We start from the raw sequence: 12,107 nt of genomic DNA on the forward strand, positions 1-12,107 counted from the left end.
GGGATTTCACAGGCATATTTGCATGACAGAAAGGACACAATGCTGAGGATGTACTTGCAAGGCATCAGCATGAGGAGAAAGATGGAGGTGCTACTACAGATGGAAAAAACAGGTAGATTTTAAAGAGGAACTCCAGCCTAAACATACTGACATTAAGTTACATTAGTTATGTTTATTAAAATAGATGGGTAATATATTTTCTTACTCACCCTGTTCTAAAAGAACAAGCAAATGTTTGTGATTTCATGAGGGCAGCCATCTTTTTGGTTGAAAGGAGGTGACAGGGAGCCTGGGACACAGTTCCAACTGTCCTGTGTCCTGATCACTCCTCCCAGTTGCTAAGCAACGAGATCATCATCAGAAACCCCATCATGCTTTGCACAGCATCAGGGTAAAAACGTCCGGGCGGTTTTCTGTGATGGGGTGGAGCTTAGCTTCTGCACAGCTAAAATTTAGGCTTTGGTAAGAAAAACAAAGCTCTGATGTTGTGAAACTTAAAGAACTGCCAAGCCTTTCTGGAGGTTCACTTTAAAGTAACAATGCTTTTCTCCCGAGGAACTCCTTGCCCCCAAGAAGCTACAAAGACCTTCAGCCAATTAGCAGAAGCTCAATAAGCCATTAGTGAGCATTAAGGACCCCTTACTGATTGGATGCTGGACCCAGCCTGGATTTGAACCCTGGTCTCCTACATCAAAGATGGTGCCCTCAACCAGCCACATCTAACAGTTCCTTTCTCTTCCAATAAGAGTTTCCATGTAAATAGATTTTATTTGTCTCCCATTTATAATCCCGGCTTTGAACGGCGCATTTAACGTTGGGTCTGTTAGAGTGAAATTTCTGCTGGCACTAATTCGTACTGTGGGAGGTATAAAATAATTTTCTGCAACACATTCCCGCGCATATTATTAAAACATGAAATAAGCGGATGTATTAAGAGCTCTGAATTTTTTTCTTCTACATTATGGAAAAATCGCTACCAGTTTGTTTCTGCGTGAAAATTAAAAACACTCGACATTCATTTGGATAATTTATCTGAAAGGCAATCACGGTGTAATATTCTGCTCTGTGCCGATTGGCTGGATCTCGCCGCGGCACAGACGGCATTATAATCAGGTTCTCAGAAAATTTGGTTCTACTTCTTCTCCCGTGCCCTTTAAATCTTCTGTGGTGCGAAAGGGCGGCAGGGCACCGAGCTGTCCCGCGGAGATAAACCGCTACCTGCAGATAGGCCGGAGCAGTATTTAAATTGGACGCCGCGACGGCGTCTTAAAAGGTTACGCAGTTTAATTGGAATGCTTTACGATCAACTCAATTAGGGAGAAAATGACGCCAGCGAGAGCGGCTCGGAGGCTGGCGTTCTGCTCCGGTTTGGCTCGGTGGTAAATAGTCTCACAGATGGGAGAGAACTCTGCAGAGGTGAGTGTTGAAGGTGCCTCATATCTGGGTACCCTGCGGTGGGCAAAATTAAAAATAAGATTTTCCTGTCGCTGATCACCGCCGTGCATTTCAATGCACTTTCTTATCGTGTACTTCTACTTAAAGGGCACCTGAACTCAGAACTTCCTCTCTGCTCTAAAAGATAAGCAACAGCATAATAACCATTAAAGAAAAACATTTCTTTGTTACAGCTGATACAAATACAGCAGTAAATCTACAGTATGTCTACTTCCTGCTTTCATGGAAGCAGACTTAGGGTTAATATCCTGTGTTTACTAATGAGCTCTCTGCCATGGCAGTCAGGTGACACAGATGAGAGAACCAATGAAAACTTGTGATTAGACACAGATGTGGGGGGATTAGACAGGGTGAACTCTCTAAATAAAATTTCTCTCTGTTTCCTTCTGTCCAGTGCAGGAGTTCAGATACACATTAAAGTGAACCTCCAGACTAAGAATCTACTCTACTTTTTTTATTTTTATTTTTTTTTTACAGTTTCACAGCATCAGAACTTTGCTTTTCTTACCCAAGCCTCATTTTTAGCTGCACAGAAGAAATCTGCCCGGGCATTTTCCCCTGATGCTGTGCAGAGCATGATGGGATTTCTGATGTACTCGTTTTGGTGTAATGTTTTTTTTTAATTTTGAATTTGAGATTTGAAGCTTAGCACATGCAGCTGGGAGGAGTGATCAGGACACAGGACAGTTGTAACTGTCTCATGCTCCCTGTCACCTCCTTTCAACCAAAAAGATGGCTGCCCCCATGAAATCACAAACATTTGCCTGTTCTTTTAAAACAGGGTAGGTAAGAGATTAGATTACCTATCTATTTTAATTAACATAACTAATGTAACTTAATGACGGTATGTTTGTTTAGGCCGATGTTTCCCTTTAACCTCCTCAGCGGTATGGCCGACACTGTTGCATGCCTGTTCCAGGTGTGTCTCCACTGGCTGCATGCTTGTCACAGGGCTGACTCCACTGGCTGCATGCTTGTCACAGGGCAGACTCCACTGGCTGCATGCTTGTCACAGGGCAGACTCCACTGGCTGCATGCTTGTCACAGGGCAGACTCCACTGGCTGCATGCTTGTCACAGGGCAGACTCCACTGGCTGCATGCTTGTCACAGGGCAGACTCCACTGGCTGCATGCTTGTCACAGGGCAGACTCCACTGGCTGCATGCTTGTCACAGGGCAGACTCCACTGGCTGCATGCTTGTCACAGGGCAGACTCCACTGGCTGCATGCTTGTCACAGGGCAGACTCCACTGGCTGCATGCTTGTCACAGGGCAGACTCCACTGGCTGCATGCTTGTCACAGGGCAGACTCCACTGGCTGCATGCTTGTCACAGGGCAGACTCCACTGGCTGCATGCTTGTCACAGGGCAGACTCCACTGGCTGCATGCTTGTCACAGGGCAGACTCCACTGGCTGCATGCTTGTCACAGGGCAGACTCCACTGGCTGCATGCTTGTCACAGGGCAGACTCCACTGGCTGCATGCTTGTCACAGGGCAGACTCCACTGGCTGCATGCTTGTCACAGGGCAGACTCCACTGGCTGCATGCTTGTCACAGGGCAGACTCCACTGGCTGCATGCTTGTCACAGGGCAGACTCCACTGGCTGCATGCTTGTCACAGGGCAGACTCCACTGGCTGCATGCTTGTCACAGGGCAGACTCCACTGGCTGCATGCTTGTCACAGGGCAGACTCCACTGGCTGCATGCTTGTCACAGGGCAGACTCCACTGGCTGCATGCTTGTCACAGGGCAGACTCCACTGGCTGCATGCTTGTCACAGGGCAGACTCCACTGGCTGCATGCTTGTCACAGGGCAGACTCCACTGGCTGCATGCTTGTCACAGGGCAGACTCCACTGGCTGCATGCTTGTCACAGGGCAGACTCCACTGGCTGCATGCTTGTCACAGGGCAGACTCCACTGGCTGCATGCTTGTCACAGGGCAGACTCCACTGGCTGCATGCTTGTCACAGGGCAGACTCCACTGGCTGCATGCTTGTCACAGGGCAGACTCCACTGGCTGCATGCTTGTCACAGGGCAGACTCCACTGGCTGCATGCTTGTCACAGGGCAGACTCCACTGGCTGCATGCTTGTCACAGGGCAGACTCCACTGGCTGCATGCTTGTCACAGGGCAGACTCCACTGGCTGCATGCTTGTCACAGGGCAGACTCCACTGGCTGCATGCTTGTCACAGGGCAGACTCCACTGGCTGCATGCTTGTCACAGGGCAGACTCCACTGGCTGCATGCTTGTCACAGGGCAGACTCCACTGGCTGCATGCTTGTCACAGGGCAGACTCCACTGGCTGCATGCTTGTCACAGGGCAGACTCCACTGGCTGCATGCTTGTCACAGGGCAGACTCCACTGGCTGCATGCTTGTCACAGGGCAGACTCCACTGGCTGCATGCTTGTCACAGGGCAGACTCCACTGGCTGCATGCTTGTCACAGGGCAGACTCCACTGGCTGCATGCTTGTCACAGGGCAGACTCCACTGGCTGCATGCTTGTCACAGGGCAGACTCCACTGGCTGCATGCTTGTCACAGGGCAGACTCCACTGGCTGCATGCTTGTCACAGGGCAGACTCCACTGGCTGCATGCTTGTCACAGGGCAGACTCCACTGGCTGCATGCTTGTCACAGGGCAGACTCCACTGGCTGCATGCTTGTCACAGGGCAGACTCCACTGGCTGCATGCTTGTCACAGGGCAGACTCCACTGGCTGCATGCTTGTCACAGGGCAGACTCCACTGGCTGCATGCTTGTCACAGGGCAGACTGCACTGGCTGCATGCTTGTCACAGGGCAGACTCCACTGGCTGCATGCTTGTCACAGGGCAGACTCCACTGGCTGCATGCTTGTCACAGGGCAGACTCCACTGGCTGCATGCTTGTCACAGGGCAGACTCCACTGGCTGCATGCTTGTCACAGGGCAGACTCCACTGGCTGCATGCTTGTCACAGGGCAGACTCCACTGGCTGCATGCTTGTCACAGGGCAGACTCCACTGGCTGCATGCTTGTCACAGGGCAGACTCCACTGGCTGCATGCTTGTCACAGGGCAGACTCCACTGGCTGCATGCTTGTCACAGGGCAGACTCCACTGGCTGCATGCTTGTCACAGGGCAGACTCCACTGGCTGCATGCTTGTCACAGGGCAGACTCCACTGGCTGCATGCTTGTCACAGGGCAGACTCCACTGGCTGCATGCTTGTCACAGGGCAGACTCCACTGGCTGCATGCTTGTCACAGGGCAGACTCCACTGGCTGCATGCTTGTCACAGGGCAGACTCCACTGGCTGCATGCTTGTCACAGGGCAGACTCCACTGGCTGCATGCTTGTCACAGGGCAGACTCCACTGGCTGCATGCTTGTCACAGGGCAGACTCCACTGGCTGCATGCTTGTCACAGGGCAGACTCCACTGGCTGCATGCTTGTCACAGGGCAGACTCCACTGGCTGCATGCTTGTCACAGGGCAGACTCCACTGGCTGCATGCTTGTCACAGGGCAGACTCCACTGGCTGCATGCTTGTCACAGGGCAGACTCCACTGGCTGCATGCTTGTCACAGGGCAGACTCCACTGGCTGCATGCTTGTCACAGGGCAGACTCCACTGGCTGCATGCTTGTCACAGGGCAGACTCCACTGGCTGCATGCTTGTCACAGGGCAGACTCCACTGGCTGCATGCTTGTCACAGGGCAGACTCCACTGGCTGCATGCTTGTCACAGGGCAGACTCCACTGGCTGCATGCTTGTCACAGGGCAGACTCCACTGGCTGCATGCTTGTCACAGGGCAGACTCCACTGGCTGCATGCTTGTCACAGGGCAGACTCCACTGGCTGCATGCTTGTCACAGGGCAGACTCCACTGGCTGCATGCTTGTCACAGGGCAGACTCCACTGGCTGCATGCTTGTCACAGGGCAGACTCCACTGGCTGCATGCTTGTCACAGGGCAGACTCCACTGGCTGCATGCTTGTCACAGGGCAGACTCCACTGGCTGCATGCTTGTCACAGGGCAGACTCCACTGGCTGCATGCTTGTCACAGGGCAGACTCCACTGGCTGCATGCTTGTCACAGGGCAGACTCCACTGGCTGCATGCTTGTCACAGGGCAGACTCCACTGGCTGCATGCTTGTCACAGGGCAGACTCCACTGGCTGCATGCTTGTCACAGGGCAGACTCCACTGGCTGCATGCTTGTCACAGGGCAGACTCCACTGGCTGCATGCTTGTCACAGGGCAGACTCCACTGGCTGCATGCTTGTCACAGGGCAGACTCCACTGGCTGCATGCTTGTCACAGGGCAGACTCCACTGGCTGCATGCTTGTCACAGGGCAGACTCCACTGGCTGCATGCTTGTCACAGGGCAGACTCCACTGGCTGCATGCTTGTCACAGGGCTGACTCCACCGGCTGCATGCTTGTCACAGGGCTGACTCCACCGGCTGCATGCTTGTCACAGGGCAGACTCCACCGGCTGCATGCTTGTTACAGGGCTGACTCCACCGGCTGCATGCTTGTTACAGGGCTGACTGCACTGGCTGCATATGCCTGTCTCGAGCACTCCAGTGGCAAATCTCCCCTCTTCCAATGACATACAAGTCCCCTGAACACTTTGTCAGGAACACATTAGTAATATTGTGGCAGGGCCTACATTTGGGCGCACACACTTCGAGGCCTGGATTCCACAAAGTGTCGGAAACATCACTGAAGCCAACGGCTTTTATAACAGTCCACTATCTGCTTCAGCTCTGGGAGAGACCGGCAGAGAATGCCTTACTTATTATAAATAATCTATACAGCCTTGCAGAGGCATTACTGTGTGTGTGTTATATAAGTGTGAGTCACTTAGTGGAGAGGATTGGAGGCCTCTTAGATAAAGACTGAACAGAGCCTTGTACAGATGAGCTGCGGTCGATAATCTAGCATGTACAGCCTCCCCCCATTGTCACATAATGGTCCACCCTGGAATCCTGCATGAGCAAAACCGAATTAAATCGTCTTTCCACACTGCACGATGCCACCGATTCCACGCCCAGCATCCCTCCTCACCTCTTAGCTGAACAGTACACAGTGTCTGTACAGTGCTCATTCCCAAAGCTGGGGCACTAACGACTGCCTGACAATTGTTCAAGTGAGATTAATCTCCCAAACCACTTAGATACATAAAAGAACATTTGAGAGAATTCCCACAAATTCCCTGTGTGTAAAAACCTTTACAGGTGAGATTTGAGAAAATTTGAATATCGTGCAAAAGTCCATTTATTTCAGTAATTCAACTTATAACGTGAAACTAATATATGACATAGGCCTCAATTCACTAAGGTTAACTCCTGTCTTTAATAACTCTTCTGAGCTGTTTTACAGTTATCGCCATGGTGATATAATTGTGATAACTGTAAAACAGCTCAGAAGAGTTATTAAAGACAGTAGTTAACCTTAGTGAATTGAGGCTATAGACCCATATGCAAAGGGAGATATTTCTAGCCCTATTTGATATAATGTTGATGATTATGGCTTACAGCTTATGAGAACTCCAAAATCAAAGCCCATTAGACTATTGTGAAAATGTTTAATATTCTCGGCTCAAAGTGTCCGACTCTAATCAGCTAATTCATCCAAAATACCTGCAAAGGGCTCCTATTTCATGTATTAGCTTTACCTTTTAAGTGGGGTTCTTAAAATAATTGTACTTTTTCGAGTTTCACCCGTATTTTCACTGCAGAGAGCCATAGAAGCTTCCTTATCTCTGTCACTAGCAATGCAAAATGTAGTCATTGCAGGCTGAAGCTCTCTGCCTGTGTCTTCACTCTGCTTTCTCCTCCCTCCCTCCCTCTGCTGAATACAAGTCGCCCTGGCAACAAATGAGTTAAGGGGCCTATACATTTGCCGACCAACCAACCCAATCGACCATACAATTATAAATCGAATTGGATGAAATTGGTGCTGCCAAGTGCATGCCCGACCGACAAAGCGACCAATTTCGGGACAGAAATTGGCCGCACGGCCGATCGCGCATGCTGGAAAATTTGGGGCCGAGGTTGGTTGGTTGGGTGTGCGGCGGTACGGCAGCCGAACTGCGAATGAGCGACGAGACGACGAAACCCCCGCAATGTATAAATGTATGTAGTGTAGTGCATTTATACATTACCTGTCTGGTGTCAGCATCCATGCGGTTTCCGTCCATCTCGCCAGGTTCCTCATACACGCCGGCGGAGCTATGTCTAACGTCACAAAGGCGCATAGTGGCTGATGTCAGATGCTATGCGCCATTAGCGTGTATGCGGCTGTAACCCGGCGAGATGGACGGACACCGTGCGGAAGCTGCTACAGGACAGGTAATGTATAAATGCACTACACTACATACATTTATACATTTTGGGGGCAGCGGCGAGCGGGACGCGGCGGCTCAGCTGATTCCCTGATGATTTCATGCTGAAATCGGACGGGAATCGGCCTGTAGTGTATGGGCAGATTTGATTAGAGATAAATTTGTCTCTTGGTCGAATCTTCCCATAATCGCTCTAATGTATGGCCACCTTTACTTCAGCAAAGGGAGGGAGCAGAGTGAAGCCACAGGCAGAGAGATTCTTGCTGGCAATTATCACATTTCAAGATTTGCCAGAGATAAGAAAGCCTTTACTGCTCTCTGCAGTGAAAATATAGGTTTTTAGATACAGGAAAGGCTTTGGAATCCTTTCAAATATTCTTTAATGTAACTAAAGGACTTTACTCACGGCAAGATTTCATCTGTCAAAATGACGGATGAACGATTGCTCCAATCGACATTGTGTAACAATCTAAAGTGGTACACAACCGTTACAGACGACTAACGCACAATGACACTTTTGAATGCAGGGCTGTGGAGTCGGAGTCGGAGTCGTGGAGTCGGAGTCGTGGAGTCGGGCAATTTTGGGTGCCTGGAGTCGGAGTCGGAAAAAAATGCACCGACTCCGACTCCTAATGAATTTGTAACTGTAATTAAAATAGAAAATATGATAAAATGTTCTATTTCTCAGATAATAGTCATTAAAAATAATGTATATATACGGTATATATACAGAAATAGCTGTGCTTAGTTCACAAAAATGAAATAAACCAATCAAAATTAGTTACTTGTGCTGCTTCAATAAAGCAGTCCCCGTATTTTTAAGGTCAGATATACATATCTGATTGTGACTGTATATATGATGTGTACACAGGAATCTCTTATATATACTAAATAACATCTATGCTGTAAAAATAAAGCCTGATGTGTAGCTGTGTCACTAATAGAGATGGTCAATGAGATGGAAATAATTCTGCACTGATGCTGATTTATGCAAATGTATGCACTCCCTTTGCTGATGAAATCAAATAATTTGATATGTTGTTAAAATTTGGTTTGGTGACTACAAATTAAAGGGTACCTGAGACGGATGAAAAGTAAAGTTGTATACATACCTGGGGCTTCCTCCAGCCCCCTTCAGGCTAATCAGTCCCTCGCTGTCTTCCACCACCCGGATCTTCTGCTATGAGTCCTGGTAATTCAGCCAGTCAGCGCTGTCCGGCCGCATGCCGCTCCCACAGCCAGGAACATTCTGCACCTGCGCAATAGTGCTGCACAGGTGTAGTATGCTCCTGGCGGCGAAGTGTGTGCATGCGCACTACGCCCGACTGGCTCAAGTACCTGGACTCATAGTAGAAGATCCAGGTGGTGGAGGAGGACAACGAGGGACTGATTATCCTGAAGGCGGCTGGAGGAAGCCCCAGGTATGTATAAAACTTTAATTTCATCTGTCTCAGGTTTACTTTGTTACACAGTAGTACTATACTCTACATATGCACTCCCCACAGAGCTGCAGGGAATCCACTGAGAATGCTGTGCACATTGAACACAGAGGTGTTGTCTGTCACCCATAAACCTTGTTCAGATTGTGCATGAAGAATGTGTAAGAGGAAGAATCTCCTCATTCCCCTGCAGAGTACCTGCACATCATTCTTACATGTACCCACACTTACATTGCCTAGGGCCTGATAGATGTTCTTTGTTCCGGTTTGTACCTTTTACAAGTACTCTTACCAAGGACTAGTTTTAGTCTAAAGGGAATAAATATAGTAGTCTACATATCCTTCTCACTTCAGTTGTCTTGTAAAATTCTTAAGCGTTGGCAGTTAAGAGACGAATTTCATGTTACATACTTTTAATCAACAAAATTGTAATATGCAAATTAGAGGAGTCGGAGTCGAGGAGTCGGAGTCGGTGGAATCCTAAACTGAGGAGTCGGAGTCGGTGGATTTTTGGACCGACTCCACAGCCCTGTTTGAATGACCACTATGATCGATCAACTCGTTTAACGACCTGGGTGTATAAAGATCTTTAACCCCGCCTGGCAGTAGGATTATTTCAGGATTTTAGGGTCATTTTTAAAGGTTTCAGACCCTTAAATCAGGAAAAAATCATGCCGCCAGAACGCCAGCAGCAGCCCTGCTCTCATTTGCCTCCCTGGGCGCCATCGCTGCAATTTTCCCTCCATTCTCCGGGTGGCGCTCAGGGATGGGCAGAAACTACGCCAGTGCAAATTTATGCATTGTAGTTCGCATCTACGCATCGTAGTTTGAAGGTGAAGTTTCAAAACTACGCTTACGAATTTACGTGTTGAGAAGTACCGCTACACGCAGCTTACGCCCACTATGCGTAGTTAACATGTGTATTGCATAGTGAACTACGAATGCGTTGCTCGCGTCTAATTTTCCGCGTGCGATTGTAGGCTTACAAATTTACGCATTGGAAAGGGGAATGTACGCATAGAAGAGTTCCCGGTATAAGCATTTAAAGAGGCATTAATGCATAAAATTTTCTGAATACGGGCATAAGCATCCGCATACACTACACTTCGCACTACGCTTAATTGCGTATTTTAACGCGTAGTCTACGAAATACATACGAATCGAATATTTGAGTTCGAAGCCATAGCTTGGCGAATCGTTATTGCGTAAAATTACGCGTAGTTCCAGCGTAGCGAAGTTGGCCGACTACGACCATCCCTGGTGGCGCTGTAACTCTTTGGTCATATCAATGATTGCGATCTCACGAGAGTGACTCAGAGCCTCAGAGGACAGGAAGGAGAATGCCTACCTACGTCTGGATCCCCCAGGAGGCGAGTAAAATCTCCCCTTAGCGTGCAATACTCTGCATAGCTCGGGATTACCGCCAGGGAGGTTACATGATCTTTTTGCTAAAGTATACGGAACTTCCCCCTGCATCATCCTTTGTTTAAAGAGACTCTGTAACAAAATTTTCATCCTTATTTCTTCTATCCTATAAGTTCCTATACCTGCTCTAATGTGGTCTGTCTTACTGCAGCCTTTCCTAGTTGCACAGTGGCTGTATTATCTATGTTATATAATCTAATCTTCTTTCCTTTGTCAGCTCTGTCGGACTCAGGCTGGAATGTGCTGCTCTGCTGTGATAGGATAGAAGTTATGCACACCCTCTCCACCCCCCTGCAGGCTCTGTGTGAGGCACAGACTGAGCTCCTCTCAGCCTATCACATGCTGGTTAGCAGCTATGTCTTGTTTGTAAACTCTGCCTAAAACTGGCAATTACAAGCCAGGATTGCAGCAGGGAGAGGCAGAAACAACAAAGAGGGGCCCAGGAGAACATAATGAATAGAATGGTGAACATAATGAATAGAATGGTATGCTTTTTATTGTAAGAATGTTACAGTACAGATTCTCTTTAAAGAGGAACTTCAGCCTAAACAAACATACTGTCATTAAAGGGAAGGTTCAAGCAAAAAAAAAAAAAATGAGTTTCACTTACCTGGGGCTTCTACCAGCCCCATGCAGCCATCCTGTGCCCTCGTAGTCACTCACTGCTGCTCCAATCCCCCGCTGGCAGCTTTCTGACCTCGGAGGTCAGGGCCGAATTGCATACATTTTTACACATTCCAGCTAGTGCAGGAACATTAACACACACATGTTTACGCGTTAGTGGTGCAACGTGTACATTTTTGTTCCTGCACTAGCTGGAATGCGTAAAAATGGATGCAATGTGGCCCTGACCTCCGAGGTCAGAAAGCTGCCAGCGGGGGACTGGAGCAGCAGTGAATGACTACGAGGGCACAGAATGGCTGCATGGGGCTGGTAGAAGCTCCAGGTAAGTGAAACTCATTTTTTTTTTTTTTGCTTGGACCTTCCCTTTAAGTGACATTAGTTATGTTAATTAAAATAGATAGGGAACATAATCTCTTACCCACCCTGTTTTTAAAAGAACAGGCAAATGTTTGATTTCATGAGGGCAGCCATCTTTTTGATTGAAAGGAGGTGACAGGGAGCATGAGCCACAGTTCCAACTGTCCTGTGTGCTGATCACCCCTCCCAGTTGCTAGGCAACATGAACAACAACATAGGAAATTCCATCATGCTTTGCACAGCATCAGGGAAAAAAGCCCGGGCAGTTTTCTTTGATGGGTGGAGCTTAGCTAAAAATTATGCTTTGGTAAGAAAAACAAAGTTCTGATGCTGTGAAACTGTTAAAGAAACACCAAGCCTTTTCAGTGCTGCTGAGTAGATTTTTAGTCCGGATGTTCATTTTAACCATCCTGTCACTGGTAATATTCTTGTGGTCTGTTGCTGTCCAAACCCTATCAGTTAACATC

General features: G+C 48.3%; 1 protein-coding gene across 5 annotated transcripts in view; it reads right to left on the reverse strand.

The window, feature by feature from the left end:
• TSNARE1 (t-SNARE domain containing 1) overlaps positions 1 to 12,107 on the reverse strand; it is a 557,339-nt gene that overhangs the window by 503,872 nt on the left and 41,360 nt on the right. The gene's annotated exons all lie outside the window — the stretch shown is intronic.

The sequence above is a fragment of the Hyperolius riggenbachi genome, chromosome 5, assembly GCF_040937935.1.
Source record: "Hyperolius riggenbachi isolate aHypRig1 chromosome 5, aHypRig1.pri, whole genome shotgun sequence".
Lineage (NCBI taxonomy): Eukaryota > Metazoa > Chordata > Amphibia > Anura > Hyperoliidae > Hyperolius > Hyperolius riggenbachi.